The sequence below is a fragment of the Pleurodeles waltl genome, chromosome 12 (genome assembly GCF_031143425.1).
Source record: "Pleurodeles waltl isolate 20211129_DDA chromosome 12, aPleWal1.hap1.20221129, whole genome shotgun sequence".
Classification (NCBI taxonomy): domain Eukaryota; kingdom Metazoa; phylum Chordata; class Amphibia; order Caudata; family Salamandridae; genus Pleurodeles; species Pleurodeles waltl.
The window spans coordinates 516,355,890-516,374,669 of NC_090451.1; the positions used below are offsets into that span (position 1 = coordinate 516,355,890).

An 18,780-nucleotide genomic window follows, 5' to 3' on the forward strand; every position below is an offset into this window, starting at 1 on the left:
GTCACTGTGAAAAATAATATGCAGCTGCGCGCTTGTGATTTGGCAAATGAAATAATGCAGACTTTAGGTTTCTGCGCAGTGCAAGAAGAAAAAACTGATGTATATTTAAATCATGAACAAGGAAAGAAAATAGTGCCCCTAGCTAGAATCATACAATGGATCTGGTACTTGCAAGACAGGGCTAGAGTACCACAGGTAAAAGAGTTATCAATGAAATTGTGTGCACCATTTGAATTTGTGTCTACTGAAGATAAAAAGCATGTTTGTTTTACTAATGATTCATTGACTGAAATGTTGCTTTCTGGCACAGTAGAAGGAACAGCGTTGTATAATGTGTGTCAGATTTTAAAGCAAGAGCTACGTGAGATGTGTCATTTTTATGCTGATTTTTGGTTCATTGCTAATGTTTTAGCACCTAACTGGTTCAATTCCCTTGCAGATGTTAATGAGAAAAATTCAGAGAGAGAAGTGTTCACCCAGAATTCTGCCTTAGTGGGGATGGCTAAGTGGGTGCCCCAGAAATGTGAACAGCTGAGAGAAAAAGCCACTTACAGGTGGGCAGAGATGAGAGAGTTGCACATTCCCCTAGATTTGATAAAAACTGTGCAGCACGCACAAAAGCAATCTGTCATGCAAGCAGTCACAGAGCAGTTGGGGAGAGGAACGTTACCAGAACAGAAATGGCAAATTGATCAGGTTTTAGGGAAAGTGATTGCTGCAAATTACCAAGTAAAAATCGAAATTATGCTGATACCTAGAAAAGAATCTGATTCATTCATACAAATTGGAGACAGAATGGCCCAAGTTGACAAAAATGCAGTGAATGGAGGTTTGGTAAAGAAGGAGTCTGCCCCAGCCCTTCTGACAGTGCAAGAAAAGGGAAGCTGTGGCACAGCAGATAAAAACCTCAGTGCTGATGTGTGGGCTGAAGCCCCAAGTGACCCTCCAGAACCTGCAGAAAATATAACAAAGGGCCTCAAAAACGTCCTACTGATTATAAAACAGGGAAAGAAAGAGGAAGGGTGCAGTTTAAATGAAAAATGTTATTTGCAAGAAAAGTCATACTTGTTTTTTTTGCAGATCCTACCACGTTTCGCCACTGTCCCTGAGTGTGCTGTGTGGTCCCCCTTCCGGTGTGTGCGTGTGGGGTCGGGGAAGGGACCGAATCCCCAACCTGAACCTGGCTGAGTAAAGTGCCAGCACCATGGATCCATTTTGCGCAAACTGCGCCTTCAGTTCAAGTTCAACTTGTTTGCTGTGTTTTTTTTTTTTTTTTTCTTTCCCTCTCGTATGGAACTCTGACTTTTGCTTATCTTCCAGCAAACCTTTCAGGTGGACCGTGCACCTTTACATGAGCAGAACTCATGCCACATCAAATTGCTAACACTGTTGAATTAGAGACTCATTCAGAGTATAAAAATTGCCCAGTCTTTTCTATGTAGATGTATCTGATGTGAAAGGTTATGAAATCAATATGTTAATTCACTTCTATTGCTTTACAGGGATTGCTTTGATATAAAAAAATTTGTGCTTATGTTTTTTTTGTTTTTGTTTGAAACAAGAGATATGTGAAACAAAAATTCATTGGTCAAAGGGCGGAATGTACTGCCATTTGATAAAGTTTGTTTTGACCAATGACTTTGTGTTTCACCACTGCGCATATTAGTTGCTCAATGTTCACCAGTAGCACATTGTATGTTTTGTTCAGTTGAGCCGCCTATTGGCTTTGACATGCTGTATCCAGTCTAGCCGCCTATTGGCTTTGACATTGCATTCCTATTGGCTTTGACATGATGTATTCAGTTTAGCTGCCTATTGACTTTGACATGCTATTAGATATTCTGCCTATTGGCTTTGACATGATATCATATATTACATTTTGTATTCAGCTCCGCTGCCTATTGGCTTTGACATGATATCATACATTACACTTTGTATTCAGCTCCGCTGCCTATTGGCTTTGACATGATATTATACATTGCATTTTGTATTCAGCTCAGCTGCCTATGGGCTTTGACATGATATTATACATTGCATTTGATATTTAGGTTAGCTGCCTATTGCCTTTAACATGACATTGCATTTGATATTTAGGTTAGCTGCCTATTGCCTTTAACGTGGAGTTAGACATTGCAGTTGAGAATCCAAGCTGTATTTTTCCAAGCTGTGTTTTTGCACCAGATGAACCAAGATGTTTTGCTCTCACAGTAGACTAGACCTGATAAGAGAGGGTACATGGGTGTTTGTTTTTCTCTCTGCTTGAGCTTGGGAACAGGAGTAGTCTTGGAGACCTGGCCAGTCTCCAAAAGGCTTGCTCAGTTTCCCAGGTCTGAGAGGAGGGGGCACACCTTTGTAACGAATGTAACAGGCTGCAGAGAGTCAGATTCGAATCTGCCGGACCTCGTGCTGGAGCTTGGCGCCAGCTGCCAGCATCCTGTGTGGGTAGATGAAACTCTTTCTCGCGGCTGACAGGGGTCATCAGCTTGCAGACCTTAGAAAGATGTAGCTGTAAATAGTTCCTACACGGTGAAGTATTTGTTTTGCTTTGCATTCAATATCTTATAAATATAACCTGCTGTGTATATTGCAAACTGATATATTTTGTTTGATTAACGCGGACTTGAAAGCTACTAATTCGTCATTCATATAACAACAATAAAAGTCTTCTTTGACCTCAGAAGTGCATTTCTGTTGTGTTATGTTAGTGCTTAGAAACTAAATAAGAGGAAAGCACTACAAACTGTGAACTACCTCTCCCTGCCCTGGATGACTATCGGTATGCAAATGAAGGCAGCTGTATCTCCTTCACACCCAGACCCTTCATATTTTTGGCTGCCTGGAGAGAATGAGCAAATGTAGATGTTGCCTTAACCCACATGTGTATTCAGAGGCAGGTTGAGAGACGTAATGGTTAAAGTAGAAAATGCCAAAATTCCAAAAGTGGCATTTTCAGACCTGTAATTGAAAAACCAACTTTACCGAAAGCTGGATTTTTTAATTGTGGGTTTAGAGATACCAAACTCCATATTTCTATATTTCCCTAATTGGCAATTTCACTTAAAAGATGTTTCAAGGTAACCCCAATTATAACCTATGGGAGAGATTGTCGTTGCAATAGTGAAAAACAAATTTAAGAGTTTTTTGCTATCTGAACATGTTAAACTTAAAAGTACATGTCCAACTTTTTAAATACACTGCACAATGCCCTTGGGGCTAACTAGGGCCCACCTTATGGGTGACTTACATATAATAAAAAGAAAGGTTTGGGCCTGGCAAGTGGGTACCCTTACCAGGTGGAAGTGGCAGTGCTCACCCTCATATCTCAGGCAATGGAAGGCCTGAGACATGTTTGAAAGGTGACTGTAGAGGGTGGCACAACCAGTCCTGCAGGCCCACTAATACCATTTGACTTACAGGGCGTGGGCACACATAGTGCATTTTACTAGAGACTTACCAGTAAAACAAATATGCCAATTATGGAGACGCCAATTTTACTGTGTTTTTGACACAGAGCACATGCACTTTACCACTGGAGGCAGTGGTAAAGTGCCCAAAGTCCTAAGGCCAACTAAAACAGGCTTGAGGATGACCCTGCAGAAAGGGGCATTTCCAACAATAACACACACACACACACACACACACACACATTGTAACCACTGCTAGTTTCTTACAAAACATTACAAATATCATGACATGCCTGCATCTACTATTAGTACTCTATTGCACTTCCTTGGGACACAGACAGTAGTTTGAATAAAGTGCTTCGAATTACAATCAACTTGAATCAAGTGGTTCCAGTTTCCATACGTTAGTTAGGATGAGTGACTAACACGAAGCAGCTCGAAAAAACAAGAAGGCAAGAGGAGGAAAAAAAGACAAGAATGTAAATGAGGGATAGGCCAGGAAGTATAAGGTCAGGAATGGCTAAGGTGTAGGGGACATAGGAAGATGTAAAAGCAGAAGCACCGGGAACATTTCTATTAATAAAGGGTAAATTAGCAGACCGGCTACTGGTGGGGATGATGGAGATTAATAGAAATGGAGGAGCAGTTTTAGAAAGAAGAAAACAGGGTTTGTGTGGGGACGGAGAGGGGGGCGCTAGTCCTTGATTTACAATGAGAAAAAACCCTGACAAAAGAAAGGATAATTCTGAAACAAATTTAAGCTGCAACCTAATGATGATTTAAAGCAAAGCACTTACAACAATAATACAGTTTTTAAAACCAGTTTACTCGAACCATTTGATTACCAAAATATGTCTTTCAAACCAAATGATCACTTGTATTTGGATGTAGCCCCCCACCCCCAAATAGAGATCACTCATCAGCATGCAGAGTGATAAAGAATCTAACACGAGAACAAGTGAGCCACAGACCTCTTCGATTTCAGCTATCCTCCTTCCAGTAGACCCTCCATGGCCCATTTGTTTTCACTCTAGGAGTGTTTTTATCCCAGTTTCCGCTTTCTTTCATTCAGCTCCTGATTCTTATTCAGTGGTGTTTTCTCGGAAAACAAGCTGTTAATTTTCGAGAAGCTCAAGAAACCCCGTCGGCAAAGTGATGTTTCTGACATATCATAGTATGTTCTGTTGAACATAAAAGGCAGAGAAGTAACATTAAAACTGCATTGTGCTACAAAATTTATTCTCGTTGTGTTACATACTTGTTTTCCTACACTACATGGTGTAGAGCAGTTTGTTTTAATGTTTTTACCTGGCACCCAAGACCTGTAGTAGTGCTTTTCCATAGTAGCCCAGGGAAAGCCAGCTTACAGATCTGTAGGCCCCAGTAAATGTGATGGCTGCTAAGCGAGTATGGTGACTTTGTAATAAATATTACGTGATTGTCAATGAGGCCGGGTATTCCTGTATGCAGGCTGAATAATATTAGAGGGTGAATGACGAACCATAGCACAGACTTTACCAGCTTTTCCCTACTCCCCACCTCAGTCCTTGTGCTCTGAGGGGGATTTCCCTGCCCAATAGTGTAGGCACCATGACCAGGAAGTCTTGGGCTCAGACTGATAACCCTTTTGAGTTGATGTGGTTTTCTTAGTTCTTAGAGGCGTGAACATTAGATCAATCCAGATAAAACCATGAAGAAGGCAGCACAATGAGATGTGCTATCATGGTTATACTACTACGCAATCAGAGTAAGACGATATGAGGAAATATTAAGTTGCAGAAAGGGTAAAGAAAGTGATCTTCGAAGAAAACAATCCAATTTTAGCACACAAACAGCAAAGCTGAGACAAGCAGACTTTAGTCTGTGAAACAGTGTACTGCACCATATAGAAGAAGTACAGTAGATCGGAGACATGCTAAGAGCGCGTACCATGGGAACTCAATATAGTATATCGCAATTCTGTCAGGATCACATTTAGATTGAAGCTTGAAGGAAGTGATGAGAAATGGTCCTTTGTTAAAGGTACTGGGCGATGGCAAATTGACCTCATCTGTGGGTGGGCATTAACCTATTCCAACTTACTGTATTCTTTAGCACTGGGCAAATGTAGGATTTTCGGAGTAATTGGACCCCTAGATTTGACGCATGACCTCATTCTCCTGATGGGATAAATTACAGCAAACATGCATGGGTGGAAATACATATGATGTTCAGATGGAAAAATAACAAAAATAATCATTATCTAACCAAGACCCACGCTGAATTGACAATTTGAGCCACCTTCTCTTTTCTTGTTTCTGTCCAATCACATTTACATCCTAAAAAGTCCTCCGAAGTCTCGACCTCAATGCTGCATGAGTTGTGCACTAACTGCAACCTGCAGCATTAACCATGCAAGGCTTATGTTTGGATCCTTTTAGGTTTTAACTCAATATTTCATTCTTCCAAGGTTTAAAAAGTTTGTTCAGTTTGGTAGTAGTAAACACCCTTAAGTGCCAAACAACTCAGGAGGTATCTTGCTATAAAATAGTTATTATTAGTGTACTAGTACTCTGGTGCCAGTTGTTCCTTGCCCAGCCTGTCTCCACCATTTGTTTGTGTTTCATTGTTTTCCTCTGCCTGGCCTGGTCTAAGCAGGAATGATTAGGGGACATCAAATCACACTTTCATTGCATTGAGACAAGACTGCCACATTCGCAGCTAAGCCTTGTGTAAGATGGTTGGCGGAGTGACGAGCAAGTGCCAGAACAACACCAGTAGACGTTTGAAGTGGCGATGATTTATTCAGATAACGTCAAGAAAGTAGCCATACTCCAACCAACGTCCTCATCTCTCCACATCGACTCTCAATCTCACCGTATCCCTTCAAAACGCCTCCCACCGTTCTAGACTCCCACAGCATTCTCTCATTCTCTCACTCGTGCCCAGAACGCACACAGAACACCTTCACATTACCAGGATACCACACAAATATCAAATCGAAAAATAGCATATAACAGAACTACATGTTAATTTCACATAGACAATAAACAGATTATGTTGTGTACAAACTAAGGGAAAACAGGCTGAACATAGCATCACAAAATCCCTGAAGAAAGAACAAAGCTTGGGGTTCACTTTACATAGTCTTTAAACCATGACGGCGTTGATACATTTCTTTTTGGCCGAGTCTCAGTTGGGTCTCGTATCTTAGGAACGCTTGAAGTGATTTGAGCCTTTTGAGCAGTAACTTCCGGGGAAATGCCTTGAGAGTTTTGAGTACCTACATTGGGATCCAAACACTTAGCCACCCTATTCAAGTTCCATATTCTGTGGTCATCTGTTTTCACGGCATTCTTAAACAGTTTTATGACTTTAAATGGACCCTTGAATTTAGATGGTTTTCCCTCCTTCCTTGGAGACTTTATTTTAACATAATCGCCTTCATGCAACACCGTTTTTTTACAGCTTTTCGCTCATCATACCTCAACTTTCTTTTCCCTTTCACTTTTCTCTCTCTCTCTCTCCAACCTTCAATGTTATCTACCTGATCATTAACCTCTTTCCTTTTCTCCATTACCCACCTGGGTTCGATCTCACTGTAAGGTACCCTACCTTTGAACAACTGAAAAGGCGTCACCCCTGTGGTGGAATGTGGTGTTAATCGATATTCCCGAACCTTTTTTTTTACTTCACTCTCTCACTCAACGCTATTAACAAGCGCTAATTGCATGCATTGTTTCAGCACTTTTATAAAGCGCTCAACAACTCCATTAGACTCTGGGTGATAAAGAGCTGTTCTTTTATATACCACATTCCTTTATTTTAAGAAAGACTCTGTTGCTTCAGAGACAAACTGCACCCAAAGTAAAGTAGAGGGGAAGCCCTCTCTTTCAAACAGGTCATCAAGAAAATTAATTATGTCTCTTGATTCAACCGAATTCACAAATTTGACTTCAGGCCAAAGGGAGAACATTTCAATGCAGACTAAAACATATCGGTCAGCAGATTTCAGTTTAATTGGACCTAAAATGTCCAAAGCTATGTCAACCCAGGGACCGGAGGACTCCTCACGTCATGGGCTGAATCCTACATTTTAATACCTTATCAGAACACGCGCACTCATGACAATTCCTCACTTCTCTTTTTACCATCATGTCCATGGCAGGCCACCAGTAGGTGTTCCTTAATCTCTACTTTGTTTTGGAGATGCCCATGTGGCTTGAGTGAGCACGATTAACGAGATCCATTCTCAAGCTAGCTGGTGGAACCAACTTGCTGCCTCTCATCAATAGCCCATCCACCACAGACAATTCATTTCTGACCTGCCAGTAACCTGACATTTCTTCACTTAGTTTCTCCTTGACACCCCAACCATTTGTGATTTTACTTAGTACTTCCTGCAACGTGACATCTTTTGACAATTCATCCACCCACATAGGTTCCGAAATCGTTCCCTCAGTAACAATACAGACTTTTATCTCCTCATCAGCTACGATGTCTGCAAAACACCCTCCTTCAATGATCTCATCATCTTTTCCCGTGTCTGGGCAAAGTCTCGAAAGACAATCAGCCTGAACATTTAATGTCCCAGGCATGTAGGAAATCACAAATACAAATTCTTGCAATGCCACTACCCACTTCCTGATCCTATGTGAGATCATCTCTATTCCTTTTTTAGTAAATACCTCTATGAGAGGCTTGTGGTCAGTCACTATCTGAAATTTATGTCCCCACAAAAACTTCCTCAGTTTTCTCACTGCCCAAAAGACACTAAGCGCCTCTTTTTCAACAACTGAATAATTGAATTCTGCTCCCTTCAAACATCTAGATGCAAAAAGAATTGTCGTCATTTGACCGTGTTTCTTTTTGCAATAAGACCGCCCCAAGACCCCTTGAGCTGGCATCAGTCATCAAAATAATTTCATCATGTGCGTCAAAACTCCCTAAATCTGCTGCCTTGTCCAGGCTGGCTTTGATGTCCTGATACTCTCTTTCACATGCCTGATCCCACTTAAATTCTGCTCTTTTCTTTAACAACTGTCTCATGTAATAGGTTCTTTCTGCAAAACGTGGGACAAATCTATTATAAAACTCCGCCATCCCTAGAAACTTTACAAGTTCTTCTTTATTTTGTGGACTGGGTAAATTTTTTATAGTGTTGACTAAACTCGCCTTGGGACGAATTCCTTTCGCCGAAATTTCATGACCTAAGTACTCAATGTTGGGAATGTTTATCCTACACTTCTCTGCCTTGAGCGTTAGGCCATTGTTTCATAGTTTCTCTAAAACCATCCTCAGTCTCTCGTTGTGTTCCACCAGATTGGTCCCTGTGATTAAAAGATCGTCCTTATACACTTTCACCCCCTCCATACCTCTCAAAATTCTTTCCATGGCCCTCTGAAAAACCGACGCCGCAGAAATCAACCCAAATGGCATTCTAAGGAACTTGAATGTGCCAAATGGTGTTATAAAAGTGGTAAGTTCCTGGGAAGAACTATGCAAATTAATTTGATGGTAAGCAGAGGTCAAATCTAGAGTTGAGAAGTGCCTTGCCCCACAAAGCGAACACAACAACTCTGTAATATTTGGGAGTGGATAGTGGTCTATGATGACTGACTTGTTTAGATCTCTGAGGTCAACACAGAGTCTAGCATCGCCATTGGCCTTCCTTGCCATTACAACTGGCGCCACCCATTCTGAAGCCTCAACCTCTTGAATGATCCCATTCGTGATGAGCTTGTCGATCTCAGCTTTCATTTTGTCCCTTACCAACAAGGGGACATCCTCACTTTCGCTGCCTTCGGCTGTGCTCCAGGCTGAAGCCTGATCTTATGTACATAGTTCTTAAGACAGCCTAATCTCTTGCTAAACACATCTGGAAATTCTTTCACCCAAATACACACATCTTCTGAAACAGATTGAACCGTGTGGTTATCCTTAAGCCTAACAGGAGGGTCTTCATTTGGATCAAGAAAAATTCGGAGATCACGTTGATGAAACCAACTAATTAGAGTCCCCTTTTACGAAGACATACACTTTTGCTGGAATAAGGCGTTCCTTAAATTCTATACTTCCCCAAAAGTAACCCAACAACTTGATTGGTTCACCACTATAACCCTTGGGTATCACATCTGGTTTTAACAAGTCAACCGTCCCCTTTAAATGCTGATCATAAAATGTTTTTGGTACTAATGTAATTTTTGCCTCAGAATCAAAGAGAATTTTGAGGTGTTTACCATTAACCAAGATTGAATCTACAGGACCATCAAAAGACCCAACACCTGTTTGTAAGACCTGAACCACATTCACTGCTTCAGCATCATTTGTGTCACCATCACACCACACTTCTCTTATTTTCTTTGTGTTATTCTTCACCCTGCAAAATTGTGCAAGATGTCCAACTCTACCACAGTTTCTACAGAGTATTTTCCAGGCAGGGCATCCTTTGTTATTGGCCATGTGGCCGATATTTCCACATCTAAAACACCTCCCAGCAAATGTTTTCTTTGTGTTTACTGATTCTCCACCACCTTTATTGTCAGTATTGTTGCATCGTATTGCTTTCACAGAGGCTCCTTCTTCCCTTGTTGTGTCAGATACGATGGAGTCTTTTCGAAGCACCTCAACACATTTCTTGGAGTGTTCACAGGTTCTGGCCAATACTAGGACTTCATCTAGGGATGGATTGTCCTTTTGCCACATGCTCTCCTTTGCCTTCTCCAAGGAGCAGCCAAGCATGAATTGATCCCTCAAACGTTCCTCATAAGAATTTCCAAACTCACAAGTAGAAGCAAGTCTTCTTAGCTCCGTTATATATTGTTCCATCGTCTCACCTTGGCGTTGCATCCTTTTTCCAAATTGGTACCTTTCTAGAACTGTATTTACTTTTGGTAAGTAATGCAGATCCAGTTTCTTTAAACAAATCTCAAATTCATTGAGACCAGTTGAGTCTGTATCTGAAAGATCAGGGAGATTTTCAAAGACTTCTTGGCCCTGAGTGCCTAAGCAGTGCATTAATAGTGATGTCTTCCTTTCGGCGCTCAATGAAGTACCGCACACCCTAGCATAGTTGTTAAAAACCTTCTTCCATTTTTGCCATGGAATGGGTGGATCACCGGGAGAGGTTAAAAAAAACGTGCAGCAGGTACGTTCTGCATGACTATTAGCGGAAAGAGAATTCTGTTATAGACCAACTGAGTTGATACAGCTTAAGACACAAGTATTGAATAAGCCAAGGAAGCTGACTAGAGAACAAAGAAAATAAAACAAATGATCTGTCACTGATTCAAAGCCAAGCATGTAAATACACTCCCTTGAAGAAACTCGATCTGGAATGTTAACAACATAAATTGTAGCCGCATAACAATGAAAGAATTCTTGGGGAGTCTTTAGATATTTCCATCTTAAACTGTCCTTCAATGTGGCAAAAGGAGGCACTCTGTAGGACGCGTTGCTTCAGGACGCGTTGTTGGTTGCAGTTGCTAGGGTGCGTGCGGCGAGGTTCGGGCCTCGGTGAAAGACGTGTGGCATCAAACGCGTCGTAGTAACAGTTGCTAGGGTTGCACGCGGCGAGGTTCGTGCCTCAGTAGAAGACGCGTTGCTTCAACGCGTCGTAGTTACAGTTGCTAGGGTTGCGTGCGGCGAGGTTCGTGCCACAGTAGTAGACGCGTTGCTTCAAAACGCATCGTAGTTACAGTTGCTAGGGTTGCGCGCGGCGAGTGGAGAGCCAAAGTAAACACACAGGTACAAGTATAAAGTACCTTAGGTGCAAGTGACCTCAAGGAGAGGCTTCTCGGTCGTGTTGTTAGGGCTGAGCCGACACCTTTTTTCCTCACCGCTGAGCTGGCGTTCACCGCTGAGCTGGCGTTCACCGCTGAGCTAGCGTTCTTCTCTGACACCTTTTTTCCTCACCGCTGAGCTAGCGTTCTTCTCTGCAGACTCCGCTCCGCTCCACCCGTTTCTTAAGACGTCCCTCGTCGCCAATGTAAGATGGTCGGCGGAGTGACGAGCAAGTGCCAGAACAACACCAGTAGACGTTTGAAGTGGCGATGATTTATTCAGATGACGTCAAGAAAGTAGCCCTACTCCAACCAACGTCCTCATCTCTCCACGTCGACTCTCAATCTCACTGTTTCCATTCCAAACGCCTCCCACCATTCTAGACTCCCACAGCATTCTCTCATTCTCTCACTCGTGCCCAGAACGCACACAGAAGACCTTCACATTACCAGGATACCACACCTTGCTTGGATATTCGGCCTTTAGGATGGGGTCGGAGGTAGGCTTCTTACCTGACATTTTATCCTTTTGTATTGGGTGGTCAGAGGTCTGTCCTCTGCCACCACTTGCCCCTCCTGTCGCTTCTACCTGAGGGCCCTTAGACATTTGCTTCAAAGAGGATAGATTAGCAGGGATTTGACTTGGGCTCGGCTCCTACCATCTTCCAGTCCCATCGAACCTTGATTAAGGCTCCCCATTGCAAGCTTGCTTCATTGACTGCAGGTGAGGAGTTCAAGGGTATTAAATCCTATGTGCACTGTTTTGGTACCTTTGTGAGAGAATTGCCTGCTGTAAAGAGGTAGGTAGATGTGCGAGTTCTTGTGTTAGTGTCAGTATACATATACACACACTTACCAACATTTGCAGCTTTCTGAAAACATTGTGACCAGAAATGAATGGTGTTTTGACTGCTGATTACACCTAAGAATTTGGGAAAGCATGATATCTTTAAAAAAATTGGTGACAGTTTTCACAAAATGAAGACAGGTCCCTACACGTCTAGTGTCATCGCTTGCACGATGAATCCTCTTCATGACTACACTGCATGTATTTCTCATGATGAAACCATGTTTTAACATTGGGGTATCTAAGAATTCTGCCGTTTAGTTAGATCTACTTTCTTACAGTTATTGAAAGCACTGGACAAATCCCATGATGCCTAGGTCTGCAGTACATCGTGTCGCTTCTTGCCATACACTCAAAGCGTTTAATGATTAGCAACAGCTGTTGCTGTGAACAAAGAACATTGGAATGTATACACTCCGGACTTATACCAGTCAGTAAAAGCCCAGAGCAGTCCATTGTCTGCAATGGAGCTACCAACATTCTAGTGTTCTAATATAGCCTTAGAACCCACCGTAGCGGGCTTTACGGGCCATTAAAGGCCTGCTCCAGCGTTAAAGGCCCGAAATGAAGGCGGGGGCTTTAACAAGGGAAAAGGCCTTTAATGGTCGGTAGAACCCGCTACAGCGGGTTCTAAGGCTATTAGAACATTCTGCCGCTAGAGGGTAGAATGTTCTATCAAATAAAACAAATTCCTCACAAAGCCTGAGGGGATTAAAATCCCCTCAGGCTCCATGAGGTTTTGTTCTTATGCTGTGAACAAAGAGAACATTGGAATGTTGACGCTCCGGGCTTTTACCAGCGAGTAAAAGCCCGAGCTCTCTATTGTCTGCAATGGAGCCCCCAACATTCCAAGGTTCTAATATTAATTAATCTACGTGACAAACAAATCTGAAGCATGAAGCATTACAATAATGCAAGTAATAGCTTTGGATATCTCCAAAAATTCTTACTCCTCTAGACAAGAAGCAGTAGTCTACGTCCTGTGTCAGTAGGGTTGCTGAAGAGGGGAGTCTTAAACCCCCTGCTTAAGCAGCTATAGCGGAGTTCTAAATGGACCGCTTCTATGAGCAACTCAACAGATAAAGGCTCATAAGTAACATGAAAGGGTGGATGAGTGAGTGAAAGGATGTATGTAAGGATGGATGTGTGAGTGAAAGAGTGGATGGATGAGTGAAAGGACGATGGATAAGTGAAAGGAAAGATAGGTGATTGAAAGGATGGATGGATGAGTGAAGGATGGATGTAACGATGGATGTGTGAAAGGGAGGTGGATGAAAGTATGGATGAAAGGGTGGATGGATGATGAATGAAGGGGTGAATTGATGGATGGATCAATGAAAGGGTGGCTGGAAGAGTGAAACAGTGGATGGATGAGGGAAAGGATGGACAGATGCTTGAAAGGTTGGACAAATGGATGGATGGAACGATGGATGAGTGAAAGATGGATGGAGTGAACGGGTGATTGGATGGAGTGAGGGAAAGGGTGGGTGCTGGAAGAGTGAAAGGGTGGATGGAGAGATGGATGAGTAAAAGGATGGATGGGCAGACGGATGGATGGGGAGATGGAATGGTAAAAGACTGAAACGTGGATGAAAGAATGAATGGATGACAATGTAATAGTGAAATGGTGCATATCAGCGGGTGCATGGAAGGATGAACGGGTGAATGGACAGATGCTTGAATAGAAGAGACTAGAGAGCTCTTCTGGGGAGGGTCACGATTATTTGCTTTGCTTGTTTAGTTGCCCTGAGAGCTTTTGTTCAAAGTGGGGGATATTTAAATTTTCTGGCTGTTTCCTTGTCCCTTAAAATGTGTAAGTATGTATGCATGGGGAACATATAATTCTCTAATCAATCAACAAGGATGAAACTATATGAGCAGGTACCCTGAGATCAACTGTTAAAATTTGACATACCCTATCATTTGATGACAATTTCTGGACCTCTTCTCTTAGTGTATTCGGTATTGAAGATGGTTGGTAGTCTGAAGTGGGAAGGTGATGTTAATGGCTCTCTACCGTTAGTGAGCTTACTGGGTCATGCTGGGGTTTGGTGGACCATTGTCACTGGAGGGAGTTGGCAATCATTTGGGGTGATTCCTCTCTGAGCTCCTGTTTGGCATTGTGAATATCAAATCTCTACATTCTATATGTGCAACCTTTTGCAACTGATTGCCTCCCTGGAAGATTACCAGCTCTGCTTGGGGTATAGAAGGGATGTAGATTTATCGAGCAGCTGTGCTTCCAGAGGGAAGGGGCTTAGGCACGTTTGCCTGGTGATGTAGTCTAAACTTAAGTAGAGCCCCTTGTGTCACAAAGGTCATCAAAATGTGACAGTTTATGTTTTATGCTGATAAAAGTATTAATAGTTAAACCTGGAAGCTGCACTGATGCTCAATTTAAATGTGCATTTGTTTGTATTGCAGAGTTTGACTTCAGTGGTATTTGAATTAAATTACATGTTAGAGGGATACAACTGATGTTTTAATGTAATTTGGACTCTAGACTAACAAGGCATATAGAAATGATATTGAATTTCTAATGATTAATTAATTAAAAATGCGTGCAAAGTGAGAGAAATGTACTTCTCTGCTATATTTAATGAAATGGATTAACAGAGCTTTCCCCTCTAAAATGAAACGAATTACTCATATTAATGAGTATTATTAATGCTGAATTCATAAGTCTGCACATTATTTGTGTTTTATTAAAATGTATTACTTAAATGCATTGCCATAATTCTTTTATGTTGGCATTAGTGAGGCCTGTTGAAGCTTGTATTTCATGACTGTGCAGGAAAGGATGATTTAATGTCATAACGAGTTTTCTTTCAGACTGTTTTCCGATGAGAAGACTAGAAGTTGGTAACAGACCCTACTGTTTAGACACAGAGAGAATGTATCATAGTGTCCTTGAAGGTAGTACGTTGTGGAACATGGACTGATTTAATAAACAATTGTTTCAAACTTGCGTAGAGTCACACGGATGGAAGATCTCATGGAACGCTTGGGAAAGAACAGAAGGTTTCAACTTGGAGTTGTGTGATCGATTATTATTGGATGATGCCCATTTTAATGTGACATGGACTGATACCTTTGGCGAATCAGAATGCTTTATGACTTTTGATATGGTAGTGCCAAATTGGACTTAGAAGAGATGCTTCTCAGATTCTTAATCCAGATGCTTTGCTGATGAAGAATCCCTGAATTCTGAGCCCCTTGGAGAGGTATCTTCCTTTCTGCTTATGCCCCTTGAGATGCCCTTTGAGACTTAGAAATCTTTACCTAATCCCCTAAAGAAGACTCTTGATTGGGCTTCTGACATGCTGACGCTTTCCCTTTTTACCTATATTTTGCCTCTCTTAGTTAGTAGCCTACAGTCTAAGATTATCCTTTTCCAAATAATTTTTGCCCTTTTAGTATTTTGCTCGAGTTTCGCCCACACATGTATTTCCCTAGTTTGGTTGGTTATGGGGTTTTCACTGCCCAACCTAAAATGATGACTTTGCTAAATTGAATTTACTAATTATTGTTAACCCTGAACAACGTTGGATTTCTGCTTCTCAGATATTTATTTTAATATTATGTGTTGTCCTTCTAGAATGCTTAGTTTTATTAATATTTATTCGCATGAACTTATTTTCTCGCCTTGGACAACCCTTGGTGATTATGTATCTTTATAATTTGGTATTGTGAATAGTCTATATGAATTTAAGCTTGTGTATGTAATAAAACTCCTTAACTTTATTTTCAGCTGGAGTTTTCCTTCCGTGGCTAAATTGGCCATGGTGTTCAAATGAATTGGGTTTGTATTGAAATTGTGTCAGTGGTTCTACCACACTACTTACTGGGTCCAAAGATCTATACGCCTCAGTCAGCATTGATTCCTGTAAAGGATGAAAATGCTACAACAGTTCTGGTAGCAGAGTATGGTTTGTCCCATAAGGAGGAGAACCATTTTGTCTAGTGTATGCAATTGCCTAGTCCAAAACTGTTCACCATGGATTCTGTCCCATGATTCATTCCGAAGACTCATGAAGTTTCAGCACTGTGCCTACATGTGACAGAGTGTGAGTATTGATAGGTTTTGCGCGTGCATTGCTTATGCTTGAAGATTGTGGTGAAGTGTGAGGTTGTGAAGTGTTTTGTGGAGTCATTGTACTCAAAGTGACTGCAGTGCTTTGTGCTAAAAAATGTCTGTGGTTGTTGTTGTTAATGTATCTGTTTTGGCCTAAGATCCCGGGATAAAGAACAAGTGTGGAAGACACTTGGTTAATTTATTGTCTGCAGAGAGATACTTGGCATTGAACATTGTTGACAGTGCCAATATTATCTTCGAGTGAGTTTGAGTTATCAGTTGATATTTAGTGAATCCTCAGTGCACATGGAGGATTTGTATCAACCGTAGTGAGAATTGCTGTTCAAGTGTCACTCGTTGTGTAATTGTGGAAGCTACAGTCAGAGAAGTGTAAGCCTGTACAGGTTTGAAGTATTTGAGTTCCTACCCACAGTGTGTAGACAGGTTGTTGATTTTTGCTTGCAATATTTTGCATTAGGTGTGTGTGAGCAATTGTGTGAGAAATAACTCTGAGGCAACTGTGCGAGTTGAACGGAGTGAGTGTGATGACATCATATTGTGCCACGCTGGTATAGGTTGGGTTGGTGTGAAACTGTGCTGGTATTGGTAGATAGTGCCGCGTTGCTATAAGGTTGAGAACAGTGAGAACAAAGAATTGTAGGATTGAAGTTGCTTCCTGAATCAATTGAAAGTTGTTGTAATTGAGCGAATCTGACCAAAAGTGAAGTTCTTTAAAGCATTTAAAAATGTGTTAAGAGGAGATGTATTTATTCCAGTTAGGAATGGTATAGAAATGTTATCAGAAGGAACTCCAGGTTATATTGTGCCATCTATTAAAGGTTGTCATGCATGTACATTGTTCATGCATGGCTTGAACAATGGTGCAAGATTATTGAGAAAGAAGGTGCTTTAGCTATTCCCCAATATAGAACATTTAATGTGAGAATTTTAGATAATTTGAGGTGAATAATGTATGAAATTAAACTGCCTCCAAGACTCACACAATTTGAAGCCCTTAGTATTTGGGAACTTGTTGCCCATGAGAATGTCAATGAAGTACAAGAATAGAATGCAAAAAGCAATTGAGACACTTTTAGAAGCTAGATGGGATGCAGAGAAGAAAATGTGGAGAGCAGATAATCATATGGAGTCAGAATGTTTCCAGGTATTTCAGAGAAACGTGATGAGAGTACAAAATCAAAGCCCCAAAAGAAATCTGAAAAAGCAGGACTGACAGCAGAAGCTAAGAGTAAAAAGACAGTAATGTATGACAGTGATTCAGATGATGAGCTTATGAATCAGCTATTGATGAATCGTCCACCACCATATCATTCAGATGAGACAGAAGTGAGAAGTAAAGCAGTACAAAATGTAGTCCAAAATGTGCTAACTGCTCCAGTTGCACAGATCTCAAATCAGATTGTTCGGGGTAGACCTGCAAATACAGTGACACAAGTGGCTGTGGTTTATCCATCAGTTCCAACTGTTAACAATGTCCAGCCCATGTACAGGGGTAAATCCAGTCCAGGTGTAAATAAAGTAATTCCAGATGTGAGTCAAATGGTGCACTCACCGTATGTAAATCTGCTTGTTCAAAATTGTGCCCCACATCAGTCAGTATCAATGTTAAGTCCAGTTCAGTTAATACCAAAGTTACCCCAAGTCAAACAGGACAAATTTTAAGCACTGTCTTAACAGGAGAGAGTGCAGGAAGACCAGTTCCTCAAAAGCAGACAAATCTTATGGGTCCCGATGTATTAACAGTTTTCGTGACTATAGGTCCAGTTGTTCCCTTGTATGCTTCAGGCAATTCTAGATGTAATGCCCATTCAATAAATGTCCAAACTGTTCCAGAAACACCAGTTACATCTGCTGGGAAATCACCAATTGGTATGCAGAGATCAGTGTATTCCTATCTCAATGTTAAATCAAGCAGGATTTATTCCAGATGAGGGGTTTCCTCAGGGAACCCATCTCATCCCATGCTCAGACAAGATCAGATCCTGAATGTACATTGCAGTACCCCGCAAGACGTACTCCGGAGAAATAATATTAGTTTGCAATGTTTCACAGTCCCACCAATTGACAGATTGGTGAAGTAATTTGAGTTCACAAGGTGCAATTGGATTGACAAATTGCAATGCCAGAACAGACGACACACCAGAGAGAGAAAATGTGCCCAGATTGAAATTAGAATTATATGAAATGATTTTGGGAACGCTAGACATAGCTCAATTGGGAACTCACACAGAAGAGGAACTATGGTTCATGAGTAAAGATGTTATTTAATGTGTAGTACAGGCTTATGAGAGATTAGCTGAAGTGGCTGAGAAATATGATGTGGTTTTAGAAAAATCAAAACCCTTGAAGAGAAGTTCCCGATTAGAGTTCAGTTCAAAGGATACAGTTAACGTGAGATCTCCTGGAATGAGATTGCACATTAAGGAATTGATTACATACATGCAGACATTGGGAGCCTTAAATAAGTGGGAAGGCAGATGGGCAAAGAAAATAGATTAGAAGAAAATAAAGTCAAAGGTGCCTCTGGCAGGAGCAAATCAAGCCGAAGACAACATGAAAATGATGCCAATGAGAGAAATACCGGGTGGAGGTTATGTCCATGTACCTTGGAGTAGGACTGATATATTGTCATTCACAAATGATTACCCGAGATTGAGAGAAAAGCCTGTGGAA

General features: G+C 41.4%; 1 protein-coding gene across 1 annotated transcript in view; it reads right to left on the minus strand.

Moving 5' to 3' along the window:
- CNGB1 (cyclic nucleotide gated channel subunit beta 1) overlaps nt 1-18,780 on the minus strand; it is a 1,925,718-nt gene that overhangs the window by 1,510,840 nt on the left and 396,098 nt on the right. The window lies entirely within an intron of this gene.